This window comes from Rhipicephalus microplus, unplaced genomic scaffold, assembly GCF_043290135.1.
Source record: "Rhipicephalus microplus isolate Deutch F79 unplaced genomic scaffold, USDA_Rmic scaffold_12, whole genome shotgun sequence".
NCBI lineage: Eukaryota > Metazoa > Arthropoda > Arachnida > Ixodida > Ixodidae > Rhipicephalus > Rhipicephalus microplus.
The window spans coordinates 28195423-28213230 of NW_027464585.1; the positions used below are offsets into that span (position 1 = coordinate 28195423).

At 41.9% G+C, this 17808-nt stretch overlaps 1 protein-coding gene across 3 annotated transcripts in view; it reads left to right on the forward strand.

The window, feature by feature from the left end:
• The window catches only part of LOC119166705 (osteomodulin), a 266385-nt gene that overhangs the window by 116266 nt on the left and 132311 nt on the right, over window positions 1-17808 (forward strand). The window lies entirely within an intron of this gene.

Below are 17808 nucleotides of genomic sequence, written 5' to 3' on the forward strand. Positions count from 1 at the left end.
TTTACAATACATTTAGCCTAATAACTTCCCCTATACCTTCCTTGGAATTATTGTCTGTTAGATCTCATTATTATTGTGTAAACACGAAAAGCGAGCCCTTACGTATACACTTGTTTCCCGTATATATATATATATATATATATATATATATATATATATATATATATATATATATATATATATATATATATATATATATATATATATATAATTATATATATATATATATATTTATATGTATGTACGTACATATATATGTATAGTTTCTGATGAAGGCCGGACCTGCGCCCGAAACGTCAATAAAATCACTTTGTTCGTGCGTGTTCTTCCCTATAAGGATAATCTTACCCGGACCTAGCATCACTTTTGTTTTTGATATATATATATATATATATATATATATATATATATATGTAAATATGAAAGTAGATGCGCTTTCACATAACAACTGTTTATTGTGCCGACGTTTCGACAGGAACCCCTTCTTTTTCAAGGCATGCCTTGAAAAAGACGGGGTTCCTGTCGAAACGTCGGCACAATAAACAGTTGTTATGTGAAAGCGCATCTACTTTCATATTTATAACCTTGCGGCAACCGAAGTTATTCTTCTATATATATATATATATATATATATATATATATATATATATATATATATATATATATATATGTATACTTCCGTCGTTGCATTACGAGAAAGAACTTGATAGATGTGCTAGCTACAGCCATAATGACAAAACGTTTTATTTTGTTTGTTTTCAATGCATCAATGTTTGCTAAGTAGTAGCTTCTGGTTTGAAGGAGCATATTATTATTGAAAACCGTACGAGCACCACACTAATTTAACGTATTCTGTGTCTTCAAGGCCTAAAATAGCGTTAAAATTAAGCAAGTAGAAAAAAAACAACATGGGGCTCAAGCACTGTTATGGCACCTTTTTTTTCAGTGTCATTACGCAAAAATAGTGCTTCATGAAATAGTTACTACAACCACGGCGGTATATGAGTATTTCTAATGGGTCTTTTTTTTTTTACTAGTAGCTTGAAGTTGCAGAGATTGCGGAAAGCAAAGCATAGTTTGGGACAACTTACATAACGCTGCTTTTACATAAGTTGTAAGAGGCAATCGATAACGACACGCACACAAGGCGGTGATCTCAGGGGCTGTATTTTTCCATTGTTATCTAATGCTTATTGTTGAAGCTTTTATCTCTTGTCCTATCACACACGCCATCGTGTCTCCTTTGCCAGTGTATGCTCTGTGAAATATATATTCAGAGGCTCTATAGCTTCTTTTATGCTTGCAGGTACCTTAAATGCATTTATTTCTAAATAGACGCAGGGAATTCCTCGCAAGAAAAAGAAAGACCACGTCTGTATTTCCAAGCCTACGTAAAATGGAATGGGAACTTGATGACTTCGGAAACATTTAAAATAGACATAGAAGTTACGGTCGACGTATACACGTACAGAAATGGCTCCTGTCAACATGTGTTAACGGCCAACGCGAGCCTTGAAAAACCCTTAAATCACCCAGTGGTTGAAGTTTAGTGGTTGTGTTGCAGTTGTGCGCGAGTCTACAGCAAATGCGTAGCCTCGAGTACTTTGCGATATGTTGCGGTAGTCACGGAGTTACACGTAATCGAAACCTTCGTTCTTTTCCTTGCCATAGTTCGTCAGATCCCCTTTTTTTCTTCTCGAGTGCTTCTCCTGGCTGAGCGAAGAGCAAGACGCGCTTGTATTTGCTACAGCATACGCGTAGGTTCATTGGGTGTTATTATTAGCGTCGTCTACTGGGGACATTGTGACCAGCGCTCGCGATACCGGAAATACCTAAATAGAAGCAGGGCATTGTTTATTGACGCGATATTATCGAGGAGCTTTTTTCGCAGAAAGAAATTCTGCTGTCGACGTCGTTGATCGTGAGCAAATTGTATTGTCTGAGATGAAAAGTTGAGGAAGATGCAAATAAAGCTAGAGCTTCCAAAGCGCACGAGGACGTCGGTAGATAAAAATAATCGCTGCAAATGTCAAGTTTAATACAAAAAAGCACCATAATTAAGCACTATATTTTCCTTTAGTAGCATTGCTAGAATACTTCAGGGTATCTAAAGAATATATACTGCTAAAATGCGATGTGAGATGGCACGGAAGGGCAGAGCTGCTAATGCTTGTGTGTGCGCCAAACACTTGCAAAGAGGCAAAGTCACTGGCGGTGATCAGGCAACATGAGACCTGTTGAAAGATGATGTACAGATTATGTTAGAAAAACCAGTCATCCTGTACACAAAGTGTCTCTTGAGAGGGAGGGTATTAGAGTCCCGAAAAAATTTTAATCCATGAGAAAGGGCCCGTCAAGGATTTGAAAAGTTACGGGCCGATCAGCTAACTGTCTGTTCTATACACTCTATTTACAAAAATAAAAGCTAATAGAATTAGGACGACATTACAGTTAAATCTACGAAAGAACCAAGCAGGATTTCATACAGGCTATTTCATGATAGAGCACATTCATTCTATCAATCACGTTATAGAAAAATCCGCTGAATAATACCAACCTCCATAGACCGTTCTATCGCGTGAGGAGAATCTGACTAGCAACCAGCGGTTTCCTCCTTTATGACACGTGTTGACGGCGCGGAAAGCACACGCTGCGGCTGGGATCAGTTTCGTTGTCGAACAATTTAGCATGTGTTTGATCGGTCAGGAAATTTTGTTCTCTTTTATTGTTAACCCGTGAGGGCCACTGTGCCGTTTTTGGTTGTTCTAAAACTACAGAAAAAAAAAGAGAAAACTGCCGTCTTGATAAGTATGCGGCATGCATCACCAAGCGCGCAGCGTTCGTGGTTGCTTCATGGTAATTGTTCACGTTACGTGACAAGATCTATGTCGGCAATCTCAGCAATATACATTCAATGTCCCAGTGTTTCGCGTGGCCAAATGACCATCGTGTATGATTAGATCGACGACCTAACATAAACGGTAAAATACGGCCCTGTTCTTTAAGGTGCAAAACATCTACGCACCACTCGAGTAGCCACCAGTGTTGTTTTCGCTTCGTTTTATTGTGATAGCGAATATAAGGATAATCTAGGCTGGATTTTGCCGTCGGCGTCGCCGTCACTGACCGTATATGTATATGTATTCATTTATATGAAAACGCAAGAAAGAAAAATCGTCAAAAAAAACTCCGGCGCGCGGAATCACACGTGGGATCCCTGAAGAGTGTGCGCGAGGCGTTAACCATTGACCTACGAAGAAGCACGTCCTTCAACATTCAAGCGGCAAGCTATTCATATTTACCACTCACCGCTGGTGACGGGCATCTCGAGAGAAACCATGGCCTCCGTGATTGTGGGCGCACGGCGGGTTTCTCTCCGGCCGTCCCAATCGCATAGAAAACACGTGTTTCCGGAGGTGGGCATAGGCCGCTCTTTTCTCCGCACCGTTGCGCTCTTCCTTTCGGTCGGAAAGGCTGCCGCGCTGTGTGCGAAGCTTCTATGTGGCGATAAAAAACTGGTTTTGTGCTTTTATAGAACTTACTGTTCATTTCGAAATGTCGGGTCAAGGTGTACAAGAGGCAAAGTGAATGCTGGGACATTTTATTTTCAAATGGTGGTTTTATTTTGCTGTAGATTGGCGCCATTCATATAAAAGTAGTTAAAATATCGATGCCTCCTCAAGAGATCCGCATGTGCTCGAAACTGTACTTCGATTTCCGCGGGTTGTACAGTAGGGGGTAAGGGGGCGGGCACTGGAGAAAAGCAAAGAGTACGGCAGCCTGATCTTTTTTATTCTCCAGTAGTCTACCTCGACATACTTGGTTTTCTGAAAGACGACATTCCGCCGCATGTGCGACCCATTTGGTCAGTAGGGATAACTGTAAATGAACACGATACTAATATTGCCATTGTGCTACCAAATCATAATCAAAATACAGATGACGGAAAAAGGAGACGATGATAACTCAAGTACTTTGACTATGGATGACGTAGGGAGTAAATGCAGGTCGGCTAAATCTTTAGGGATATTCCAGCAAAGTTACTTATCACTTTGATACGTGGCACGATCAGTGCACTTAATTATCTAGAGCATAAGCGAAATTCCGTTGACCACCTGATATATATTGGTACGCGATAAAATAGTAAAGCGGGCTCTAGTGATGGAGGGCAGTATGGTTGAACGACAATAGCTCAGTCTTCACCCACATACGCACCTCCAGTAAGGGGAAATGCTAGAGTGCCTCCAACACAGACGAAATAATACCTCCTTGCAATGATCTATTTAAGAAAATTTCAGCAGTTGCCACGCTTTTATTCGCCAATTGGACCAACATAAAAGCAATATTAGAAATAAATACTTGCCTTCAGTGCAGTCAGAAGATTTGTCGGTAATTTTGCTCACACGCGCGGAAAAGAATTATGCGCACGCTGAAATACCACGTGCTCTGCTTTCTGTTGTGGTCTCCGCCACTCGAGGAACCAGAATTAAACCTGCCCTCTCGCGGTAGTCGAGCACGTGAGGTGATACTCGCTGGTTTTTCTGGGGAGCGCGGCGATTGGGACGGCCGAAGGGAACCCCGCCACGCGCTCGCGATCTCGGAGGCCATGGAGGAACTATCGGGTTTTCAGCATTACGAGCAAGATGGCGCAATGAGTGCGCGTCACGTAATCGTCACGACGTGGCGGTGAGCGCTCTCATCTCCCTCGCGAACATTGCCCTACAGAGAGGAGGGTGGTAGACTCGCGCACCAATTTCTCGCGGAGGGATAAAGGTTATCTCTTGAGTGGCTTTGGGCTTTCCTAGAACGATCCTGTTGCAGTTACCTGGCGAACAAAGGTCAATGTGATCTTCCCACAGTCTCCGTTTGGGAAAAGGGTGTGCTTTCAGACACATCGAAGTAACAACTGAGACGCTTATTCGCGTTCATCTGTACCTGGGAGTACGTTGCGTGCGTTATTTTTCCTTGAGAAATGCGGAGCGCGTTTAGATCTGCACACTGCACGGGACCTTCTAATTTGTTGCTATCACGTCGTTTTCTTCGCCTTTACGGAAAAGCTCTGAATTTTTATTATGTTAGCGTGATGGGTTCGATCGAAACAATCAGCTTTGTCGCTCAGCTCAACAGGGTGATCAATGAAGTTGACATGGCAATGTTATGACAGAACAGAAGCCCCTCCCTTCTTAGCGGGTAACCGGCATGACTAATCGATTCGCTGCGCACCGGCGGCATTGTGCAACCCGAACATGCACAGAATTTTACATGAAAATGACGTGGGGGAGTCCTCATCATGAGTGTACAAGTTAGTAAGATGGTGGGATGTGTTGCGCACGATCCTTGATATGAAAGTCGAATAGCGAAAAAAAAAGCGAGTTCTGTCACCTCGTATTTCGAATAACTACCTCAGGTAGACAATTTCTTGCGTGGTCGAGAGCAGAGTCAGAACCCTATTGTAACAACACTGATTGTTGGCCTAGTTGGTACTTGCCTAATGACATGGTTTGACCGCAAATAACACAAACATGAGATAAAGGAACACACAACGACAAGCACAAGTGGCACTTGCAACTAAAGTAGACTGGGCGTAAACCCAGACTTAAGAAACAACATCCAGACATGCGCAGTCTTCAGACAGCCTTACGCTATCCAGCTATCAAAGAATCTCTTTTCCGATGCGTACGACGTCACCAACGGTTCGCTGATACGCCTTTCACCTTTCTTAGGCTTCCATCAGCTCACGTGCAGTTTTATACCTACGTTTTTCTTTATTTTATTAGTTATTATTTTTTTTATTTGGGTATAACACATACAGGGTTTGCCCGCGAAGTAAGGCAAAAGGAGGATTTAAACCCCCTGACTACGCCGTACCTCGCTGGGGCAGCAGAGACAGCGGATTCGAAAGTTGCCATTTCACTAGAACATAATAACTCAACATGAACATAATCACTAGTAAAATAAGAACATGATCACTAATTACAGTAAGAACGTAATGACAGTAATGATATAGTAACAGCAAGAACATAATCACTAAGCAACAAGAACATAACAATGCAGTGACCAGTAATGCTTACTTACAGTAACACTTATTACCAATGCTAATGCAGTAACCAAAGATATTAAAATTTACACATCCAATTCCGAAGCAAGAAGCATGTTCATTATTGACTGTTTGAATTCATGAATTGTTTTACAACTTCTGGCTATTTTAACAACATGAGGATACGTATTACATAAAGACATAGTTTCATACTCAATGGTTTGCATACCATAGTTTGTCCTGGCCTTCTTCATTACTATTGATGTGTGGCGTAAACTGTACCCTGTGTCTCGACTGAGGTACCGGTTTGAAAATGTCTCAAAGTTGCTGGAAACTTCTTTAAACAGCCGAATGCAAATCTTCGATCTGTAAGAGTTTCTAATGTCAAGGATATATTAGCGCATCAATAATTTAGAAGACCCTATGTATTGATTTGAAGAGTTAAGCAAACGAACAGCTCGACGCTGTAGTACTGCTAGTTTTTTCTATATCGGTTTTGTTTCTGTTCCCCCATACTAATAAGCCATAGCTAAGATGCGAATGTACAAGTGAAAAGTACAGTTGTCTGACGAACTTTACAGGCAGATAGCATCGGATTTGTCTTAGTAGACCAACAGAGCGTGCTACCTTGGTGCGGACCTTATTTATGTGCTCTGGCCAGCTTAAATTTTTATGAAATATAACACCTAGAAAAGAATGGCTTGTCACAAGCTCTAGTTGCGATTCACAATATAAAAGTTTTACATCGTAGCATATTTCTTTATTTTTAGAACAAAAAACCGTAAACTTTGTTTTCTTCGCGTTTAGGTTAAGCTTAAGCTGATTTACATATAGCCATTGGTGAAGTTCTTTTAACCAAGAATTTGCAGTAACTTCTAGTTCCTGAAGGTCAGCACCAGAAAAAAACACATTAGTGTCTTCCGCGTACATGATCATTTCATCTGTGAGTGGAGTGTTTACTATATCATTTATATACGCGATAAACAATAATGGCCCTAAAATTGAACCTTGTGGTACCCCATATTTAATCGAGCTTTTGTCAGAACTGTAATCCTGCAGGGAAGTATACTGCAATCGAGAATCAAGGTAACTATTCATAAGCTCTAAGGCTGCGCCGCGAATGCCGTATACATGGAGCTTGTTAAGCAATATTTCATGTTTTATAGAATCGAAGGCCTTTCGAAAGTCAAAAAATATACCAATGGTGAGTTTTTTTTCTTCAATATTACTTATAATTGTATTTCTGATTCTTAATATTGCCATTTCGGCTGACTTAATCTTTTGAAAGCCATATTGTTTATCCGAAATAATACCTTTATCCCGTAGAAAGCTATTCAGGCGCTTATATATAATACGCTCAGCTATTTTTGAAAATAATGGGAGTACCGAAATCGGTCTGTAGTTGTTTATGTCATTGTGATTTCCACCCTTAAAGATTACTGCAACACGAGCTAACTTCATTTTTTCAAGAAAAATACCATTGGAGAGTATACTGTTGCAAATATGTTCCAATGGACTGCATATAATGTGAGCAACTGCTTTAATAGGTTGAGCTTTGATGCCATCCTCTCCAGCGGCTGACTTGTTACTCAAGGAGTTAATAATGAAAAAAAATCTCACTTTCAGATGTAGGCGTAAGAAATTTTGTCTCGCTGACACGATTACCAATGTAACTTTCATAATTTCGATTTTGGGAAAAACCAAATATAGAGGTTGGAGCACCAGCATTAATAAAATGATTATTAAAGAGATGAGCTGCATCATTACCGCAGTACCTAAAATCATTTACAACAATTTCTGACGGCACATTTTGCGAACAGGAACCTATTAGCTCGCGGTATATGTTCCACATTCTACGACCATCACTATTGGAAGTTTCAAATTTATGCGTATAGTATTCAGATTTTGCTTTCTTCAGATCACTGTTGAGTTTGTTCCGTGCTTGTTTGAATTGCTTTAATATTTGGGGGTCTCTTGTCTTTAAGAAGTGACTGAATAATTTTTCTCTGTGTTGAATCCGTTTATATAGTTCATGATTTACCCATTCCTTTCTAGCTCTTTTAGGCCGGACCACAGGGAAGAAAGGAAATGCTACGTTGTATATTTCTTTCACTTTGGACACAAATAGATCATACGATGCTGAGGCATTTCCTTCAGCATAAACATGAGACCAATCTGCATCGGAAAGTAACGTTTGAAATAGCTGTATACTTCGACTATTTATAACATGCTGGAAGTTGTGATTTCTATCAATGTGCATAGAGAATGGTAACGCAGCAAATATCGGCGAATGATCACTTATGCCAGAGCTTAGCACTCCAGAACATGTTTCGTTTTTTGTGAAAGAAGTAAAACATAAATCAATCAATGTTTTTGATCTCGGGGTTATCCGCGTAGGAAGTTCTATAAAGTTTTCACAACTATTTGTTAACATAGTTTAAATAAGTTGGATACTTTCATTATTTTTTTAAAGTAAGTCAACATTGAAATCACCAACAATAATCGAATGGAATTTGTTCATGTTAGCAAGTTCCAGCACTGAGTCCATATAATGAAGTAATCCTGTTAGCGCACCTTGCGGTGGGTGGTAGACAGCAACAATCATAATGTTTCTAGAAACTCCAGCAACACATTCAAAATCATCGGCCACACACGTAAATTCAGGTATGATTCCGCAACCATGGCATTCGCGAGCATACAGAGAAACGCCGACGCCTCGTTTTCTGGAACGATAAACTGAAATGTGCTTATAACCCGAGATATGTAAAACGCCATGCTCAGCCGCGTACCACGTCTCTGAAAAAGCTAGGAAGTCAAAGCAACAATTTAGTTGCGATAGGTATGTCTCCATGTCAACTTGCTTATTTCTTAAACTTTGCCTATTCACATGGAACAGTGTAAGCCCTTTGTCACAAAAACAGCTATTCTTCGCTACCAAGTTGGTAAAAGATGCAGCACTGTGATAGGATTCCATATTTGTGGAAGTTGGCGGCGTTTTATAATCGTAAACAATTTTTTCTAAGTCACTTTCCGTGGCCAGCCTTATTGCGCGAGCATTCGGCTGCTTGCGCACAAAGATAGTTCCCTGTGAACTCCAAAGGAATTGATAGTTCAATTCCCTTGCCCGGTTTTTCGCAAGCCATAGTAACCGCTTGTTTGCAGGAGTCAGGTTATCAAAGAATTTAATACCCTGTGTTTTGCTCCCGAGATTTTTCTTCTTTTTAAACCACGCAGTTTTTAATGTTCTTGTGGCAAAGCGCACAACAACGACAGGGTCACTACCCTCTTTTGCACGCAGATGGTGCATTCCGTCAATATCTTTTTCAGATAGTGACGGCAGGTTAAGCTGCGCGGCAATCTTATTTATTTCTGTTAGCAGGTTTTCTCTTTCTCGCTGAGCCAGAGCTTGAATTTCTATGTTCTGTCTGCGGCTGTATTGTTCTAGAGTGTCCATTTGTTCTTTACATTTTGAAAGCACTGTCACGTTTTGCGACTGTTCAACAGCCTCTATTCGGTGGCGTAATTCACCGATACCTTGTTCCTGCCAATTTACAGCATCTTTAAGGTGATCGTAGGTATCATACAAATGCTGCACTGACCTTTCGATGCTCTGCACAGTTTCTTGCAAGCACATCAGTTTATCTAACTTTCCTTCTAGCGCTCACATTTGCGACAGCTTTTTGCTTATTTCAGCAAGCTCAGTTTGAGGGTTCACAGATTGGCCTGCTGTGTCAGTGTTTCCTTGAGCAATTTTACATGTAGGACATCTAAGTGACTATTTAGTCGCATCTTTCATCGTCTTAAACGACCTAGATGTGATGCCGCTACATTTACCGTTGTGGGAAGTCTACCTAGAATCCTACGATCATTAAAGCGTGGCACAAACCAGCATGCTTTATAAAATGCATAGGCAAATGCGCCAAGCCACCCTTCATTATATTTAATTAATGTTCTCTAACCCATTCATTATTACAGCACCCGGTAGTCCCAATGTGCGAGTTGCCACAAAACAAGGCGCATTTGTCTTTGGCACATTTCCAGTACGTCGTTTCATGTTTCTTGTCGCATTCCTGATGGCTCGCCTCCACCTTTTGAGCAGTTCTCAGGCACAGCTGAGCCAGTTTTATGGGCGCAGAAAAGGCGATATGTACCTCATACCGGCCTGCTACTGTTTTCAGGTTGTGGAAGACCTTATGAACATAAGGAATCAATGCAGGTCTTACGGTTTCGGTTCTTTGTTCCCTCGTGGCCGGTGTAGAACCTCTCCTCTTTGTTTTCCACAAAAGCGCTTCGGAGACATCTGTTAACAAGTCAAAGAAATTCGCAGCTTTAAGTCGCTGTATCTGGTTTTCGAATCATGCCTGCATCATGTGCGTGCATGATTTTTCGAGAGTAGATCCCAGGCAGAGCAGAGCGATACCACGCTTGACTGTTTTTGTTCGGCAAGAGTCGTATGGCATTACCCCTTTCTTGGCGCGAGGAAAATATTGCCAACATGTTTGCCAGCTATGCAAAGGTAAATGGAGATCTAATAATTGCAGGGTGTTACTTTGCGGCAGTTAATGTGCGAAAAATTCGTTTTCTGTTACTCCCAAAAATATGTAAAATATCATCGCAGCGCGTCAAAGAGCCTTGTCTGTTAAAAAGAAGTAAGAAGTCATCGACATACCTAAAAAGCTTATAAACTATCAATTGATTGATTGATATGTGGGGCTTAACGTGCCAAAACCACCACATGGTTATGAGAGACGCCGTAGTGGAGGACTCCGGAAATTTTGACCACATGGGGTTCTTTGACGTGCCCTCAAATCTGAGCACACGGGCCTACAACATTTCTGCCTCCTTAGGAAATGCAGCCGCCGCAGCCAGGATTCGAACCCGCGACCTGCGGGTCAGCAGCCGAGTACCTTAGCCACTAGACCACCACGGCGGGGCGAGAAACTTTCAAGGTGCTATCCAGACTAAAAGCTTCATCGTGCGACCGATTGCAGGATCCACTTTGCATTGGATCCCACATTGCGCCGCTGCTGTTTAATATATTTTCATGTAGTCTTTACCGGTTGCTCTATGAAGATTTTAATCTGGATAGCACCTTCAACTTTCGTAAGGTTCTTAGATATTTGGATGGCTTTTTAATTCTTTTTAACAGACAAGGCTCCTTGACGCGCCACGATGATATTTTAAATATCTTTAGGTGTAACAGAACAGGACTCGTTTTTGCACAAGAATTTCCGCAAGGTAACAATTTTTAGATTTGTGCTATTTTTCGATCTCCGTTAAAGTTTCTATAGCGGGCCAACAAGTTGGCAATGTTTTCCTCGAAAGGGATAATGCCGTATGGCTCTTGCCAATCAAAAATAGTCAAGCTTGCTATAGATATGTTCTACCCGAGATCTACTCTCGAAAAATCATGTACGCACATGATGCAGACATCATTTGAAAACCAGATCCAGTGACTTGAAGCTGCAAACTTCCCTGACAAAATATTGGCAGCTACCTCCGAAGCACTGTTGCGGAAAGCAAAAAGTTGAGGTTCTAGAGTTGCCAAGAGGTCACAAGGAACTGAAACCGTAAGACCTGCAGTGATTCCTTATGTTCATAAGGTCTCCACTACCTGAAAATAGTAGCAGGCCGGTATGAGGTACCTGTCGCCTTTTCCGCGCCCGTAGAACTGGCTCAGCTGTGCCCAAGAACTGCTCAGGGGGTGGACGCGGGCCGTCAAGGATGCGGCAAAAAACATGGCACGACGTACGGGAAATGTACCAAAGGCGTGGTTTATGAGATTCCCTTTTCTTGTGGCAACTCGTACATTGGAACTACCGGGAACTGTATTAATGACGGGTTAGGGAGCATGAATCATATCTAATGAAGGATGGCTTGGCCCCGCATTTGCCTACGCATTGTAATATATGTGGGTGTGTTTCACGTTTTAATGAGTTTAATATTCTAGGTAAAAGCAGGTATAAAACTGCGTGTTAGTTGATGGAAGCCTATTAAACTAAAAAGAAAGCTGAAAGATGTGCCAGCGGACCTTGGGTGACGTAGTACGTATCGTAAAAGAGATTGTATGATAGCTGGATACCGTAAGACTATGTGAAGACTGCGCATTTCTGTATGTTGTTTCTTAAGTCTGGGTTTACGCCTGGTCAGCTTTAGTCGGAAGTGCCACTTGTGCTTGTCGGTGTGTGTTCCTTTATCCTGTCTTTCTGTTATTTGCGGCCAAAGCATATCATTATTCCCAGTCTGAAAAGTCGCGCAGCATTATATGATTTAATTTTCTACAAAGAGCACAACAGAAGTAAACCACGTTATTGTGGTTCGCAAAGCTAAGCAGCGAACTTGAGAGTTCGCTGCTTTGCTTTGGGATCGGTAGACAAGATTTCGCAAAAACCACAAAATTGTTTCAAAAAATTAACACAAAGTGTTCCTGATGCCCAATATATAGGCTCGAGCCTGGACGTGCTTGGTGCCTCATCGGCAGAAGAAACACTTACCAGAGTCCTTCTCTGTCTTCACGTTATCACTACCGCAATGAAATTAAACGCCATGACTATAACAAGGAAAGAATTGTCTACCAGCATCTCCCTGTAAACTGTTACAATTTATTCCATACCAGTGAGAAATGAACGAGCAAGTGCTAGGTCGCCAATAAACGTCAAGCAATAGATGGACATCAATTTATGAGCAAGAAACAAATGCCGCCATTGCCAAGAAATCGCAACGGCACACTCAGGCACAATCGTGTGTACGGGGTGAGGGGGGGGGGGTATGCACTGTGATAACGCTAAGTGCGAGTGAAAAAAATACCCTCGGCTTTTTGCAGGCCCAACATGCATGGCCGACTTAGCCGTTTATAGCCCTAGCTTGGTCAAAAAGGTTAGACCGAGGGCGATTTTGGTTAAGGACCTCACATGGGCCAACCTCTGGTTGCCAACACAGGCCCAATACCGTAGTCCAGCTTTGCGAATGGCAAGTGGTGCATTGATGAATGAAGTCACCTTGTGCAAATAGTTTTGTGCATTTTAGTGACAAACAAAAAGGAACCGTCAAATAAAAATTTTTCGCTGTCCCACAAATAGGGTACACCGGTGTAGAGAAAAAAATTGCCCCCGCGGATATCAAGCAGTGTTGCCCTATGGCTAGCCTGTAGTAACTGGCCGACGTGGTAGGTAGCAAAGCATGGCTTAACAGCGGACTGCATTTGGTCACCCGAGCATTGCGTGCCGCCACTTTCGCTATAACTTCCCCACCATTTGCTTAACGTCTGCGGCCAACTAATAACCTTTGATTTTGGTTGCCTACCAGGGCCCCAGTTCGTGCCATCATTGGTCGGCCGGCAACAGCGGTTGCCGAGCCCATCGGCTTGTTTACCAACCACTGGCCGTCGGCCAATTTTAGTTGGGTCAAAGACTTATTTACTACCTATACTGCATCATTTGAGATGAAATTCAGCGCACCAAAACAAAAACAAAAAAATGACTGCAGCTGGAACCATTAGAATATCTTCCGGGTAATACCACGAGAGATCGACTCGGGTCGAAAAGGTGACATTTTACACTTGATTGTTTATTTTATATTTTGTGTACATACCACCCAGTAGCCTGCAAGTTGACTTCGTTTCTTAATAACTGCATAGTTTAGGAGAAAAAAACTTGAAGTTACACTGTACAGAGGAACCGATTTCGTCTCTTGTTATTTTCGAAAGTTATTCACAACATAAAAACACAAATATTAGCTTGATTAAGGCTATTTTTCCTAATAAATGTACTCCTAATGAAGAGTGACGCATCAATGTTTTAAGCTCATATGCTGAAGCAAAGTGTTCCTGAAACGTCTGAACAGGTGAAATTTTTTATAGGTTGCTTGATTTGAAAATTTTTTACTCCTAAGCTAAACCATCTAGTGTTTTATAACTTGGTGATGTATTTTAATAAAATGTTTACTATATTGTCTGTCGATACCATTGCTTTACCTCAAACAAATACGTTTATAAGTGGCCTCAAACTTTGAAATTTGTTGACAGTAAAGACTATTCAAAAATCAACAGTTGAAAAACCCCATCTTCGATTTTTTAAAATCTCATAAAACGTTGCTCACAAATGATACAAAAATAATGTTAAAAGTATATTGGATTACTCTGTTTACAGCGACAATATTATGGGGAAAATTCCGGCGTTTCGATCATGCACTTACGCGATAAACGCATGAAAAAGTGGCTAAAAAAGTGGGCTTGAGCTTCTGAGTCATTTGAGTAGGACCATATTTACAGAGGAAAAGAATATTTGGTAAAGTGGAATGACCGATTTAAGCGCGCCCGTCTGAAATACCTCGATCTGCCATTTCAAGCCGACGCTTGAGAGCCCCACGTTATTGGCACCTCAGTTGCTCGCCTCGTTTACATGAAGCAGATATTGCATTCATCTGCTTTTAACGTTTTGGTTTAGTACACTTGAATATGAATAGGCTCGCGAGAGGAACCACCGAAGCATAACGAATATTGAGATTTAGTAACGCTGCTGCCGCCTTCTTAACCTGAACGCGGTTTAGCATTTCCTTCCCCGGTCACCTGCTCAATAATTTCATGTGCGCCCCTCTTATGGGCAATGTTTGATATACTAGGGTTTCAACTATAGGAAACGCTAAGAAATCTGTATTTTTAAAGAAACACAATCTTGTGAAGCCTATCAAAACACTAAACCACACTCTCCCACCTAAGACGGGCTTGCTTGGAAGTGATTAAGCCGGCATCTGAAATGATGGTGTAGAAGACCATATGACTGAAGAATGTCAAAGTGCTCTATGCAAAGGGAGAATACCTAGAGACCATTCATTACTTCAAGATTGCTTTAGGGCATATTTTTGCCACGAGTTGCCAGCCTATGTTTTTGGTGCGTTTGGTGAAGCTCACCTAATGATACAAATTATAGTCGTGTTTTGTTAGTGTCAAGCTAGGCTGTAAGTCATCTTACACCATGGCTTTTGTTGAATGCATTCCTCAGCGTAAGAAGAAATATTAAAGGGGGTCATTTCAAGTGATCATGTATGCTTCTGCTGGTATTCGAGCATTCTAATTGATCGCGTTGTCTGTAAATATGTACGGGTTGCCTTAGAGTGTGTTATTGCAATACCTCAGCCCAAGCAGCCACTCTTTTGTGTTATTCTGTATTGCTCATCTGGCATTGAAGCTGAACGAAGCGCACCAGAAAGGCGCCTCTAGAGAAATTTATTCCACAAAGTGCTAAATGCGGTTATACTCTGTAAGTATGGTCCTGTTCAAACGACTCGGAAGATAAAGCCCACTTTTTTAGCCCGTTTACTTATGCGTTTATCGCTTAGGTGCATGCTCGAAAACTGGGAACTTTCACCCGTATTATTATAGCTGCAGTTGAAATAATGCGTTATGTTTTTATTTTTTTCTATCATTTTTAAGGAACGTTTTTTGAGATTTTAGGAAAAATTGAAGATTAGTTTTTAAATATTGATTTTTGAATAGGCTTTACTCTCAACGAATTTAAAAGTATGTAATCGAGGTACAGCAACGACATTGAGAAAAAATGTAGTAAACATCATGTTATAATAGCTCACCAAGTTATGAAGCACTAGCTAAGTCAGCTAAGGAGAAAAAAAAATCTCAGTTCAAGCAACCTATAAAAAATGGCAGCATATCCACGGAGTGAGTGATGGATAGTGCGGCGAAGCATTTGTCCGTCCATTCGTTTTTGCTTCCGACCGTCCATGCGTGCGTCTGTGTGGCCGCCCGTGCGTCCATCAGCCAGTCCGTGCGTGCGTCTGTTCGTGCGTCCACGCGTTCATATGTGCGTCCGTCCTTGCTTTCGTCCACGCATTCGCTCCTGCGTCTGTCCATGCGTCCATCTGTCCGTGCAGCCATCCATGCGTCCATCCATGCATCTGTCTGTGTGTCCGTTCGTCCACCTATTCAACACTTCAAGTCCCACCATCTCGCATCTTTTCATCATATATTTCTCATATAGTAGCACCGCCATCCAGCGGACACTCCAAAGACTGAACGAGAGGAGGCACACGCACTCTTTCTTATGGCTTTCACTTCAAGTCTACTTCCCACCTTTAACCACCTCGAGTTCATGGTATATTTCTAACTTTCGAAAATGACAAATTCACTGTATTTATGGCACGGCGGCCCAACGCTCGCTAAACCTTTTTAAAACCCAGGAGGTTACGCTCTACGAGTATAACGTAGCAACCCTTCCTTGTCTTCTCTGCGTTGTTGAACAATAAAAAATTCGCAGCGTGCGCGTTAACTAAAAGCCGCATTCTCCTATCTCTCATTCCCCCCAAGCAGCCATTGGCATGTACATTGAGCACTATCTTTTATTATTCAACAATGCACTGAAGAAATCTCTCACTGGCACTACCTTGGAGGTCAAAGTGTTATACTAGTTACACACTACCACAATGGCTACGAGGGAAGAACGGGTGCCGCTATAAGGAGCTTCGCCCCTAAAATGTCACCTGTTCAGACGTTTTTCACACTCTAAGGCAGAAGAGTGTTAAAAGGGTGTGAGGTTCGTCCTTTCGGGAACTAATGGGGCTGCCACAATCATCATTCTCTTGAAGGACTAACGGCACCGGATCTATCAGTTAGTCCCCACAGACGAGCTCAAGAGACTAACATTTAGTCTTCACATTTATAACTTGGTGAGTAACCGTTAGTCCCACAATTCACCTCAAAGGACTAACATTTAGGCTTCACACTTGCACCTTATAGTACAACTGTTAATTCGCTTATTTACCCCTTACCGGGTAACCGTTAGTCCTCACAGTTGCACCTCGCCGGACGAACTGCTGATCCACTCAAATACTCCAGTCGGATGAACTTTTTATTCCCAGTTCAAGCATTGTTTTTTCTTTATTTTCCGCCAGACCTAATAGTTTTGTCGCCTGTTTCTCTGCGCAGTGAGAAACAAATAGCGCAGGAAAGTACGCGCGAAAAAGTAGTCAGCCACCTATGTGTAACTGCTTTCACAGTCACGGCAATAACAAAAGACAAAAGTGAGAAATAGAAATCTTTTATTTTTCTACATATACATGAAGTTATTCCATTCTTTTAAGTGAATTTATGGTGAAGTGTACAAGTCCAGTCTCGTTATCACATCTTGTTCACTCCTTGTGAAGCTCCTCCAAAGGAAGCGATTGATGACAGGCATTGCAGATGCCAGCGCACGCAGCCTTCTGCCTGTTGTGTTCCCACGGCTGCGCGTACAAAAATATAGTAAACATAGTTAGACACATGTGACAGAAGATCAAGATGCACGCATATGACAAGTACGTGCAAGTTAATATAAAGACAAGCGTGTAAAATATGACACACAAATAACTTTACCTTCACATCTCGCACAGTTCTTCTGAAGCTGCTCTGACGAAAGATATGGATGACAGGTATTGCAGACGCCAGCGCACACGGCCTTCAGCACGCTGTGTGCCCACGGCTGCAAAATAAGTATGTAAAATAGTGAGTCACACGTGACAAAGGATGAATACGAATGCATATGAGAAACACGTGCAAGGCGAAATAAAAACTTACGTGAAATATGACATAATAATACTTTAACCGTGATGTCACACATCATCAAACTCATTTCGATCCCTGTAGCGCAACAGCTTAGGAGCGGCGGCCGCAGCCACAACTCCGCGAACCAACGTGCCGGCAAGAAGTCGGCGAGTCCTAAGCGAGCGACGTCGTTCAGCTCGAGCAAGCGAACGAGAGACCAAACACGGCGCTGCACGCGGAG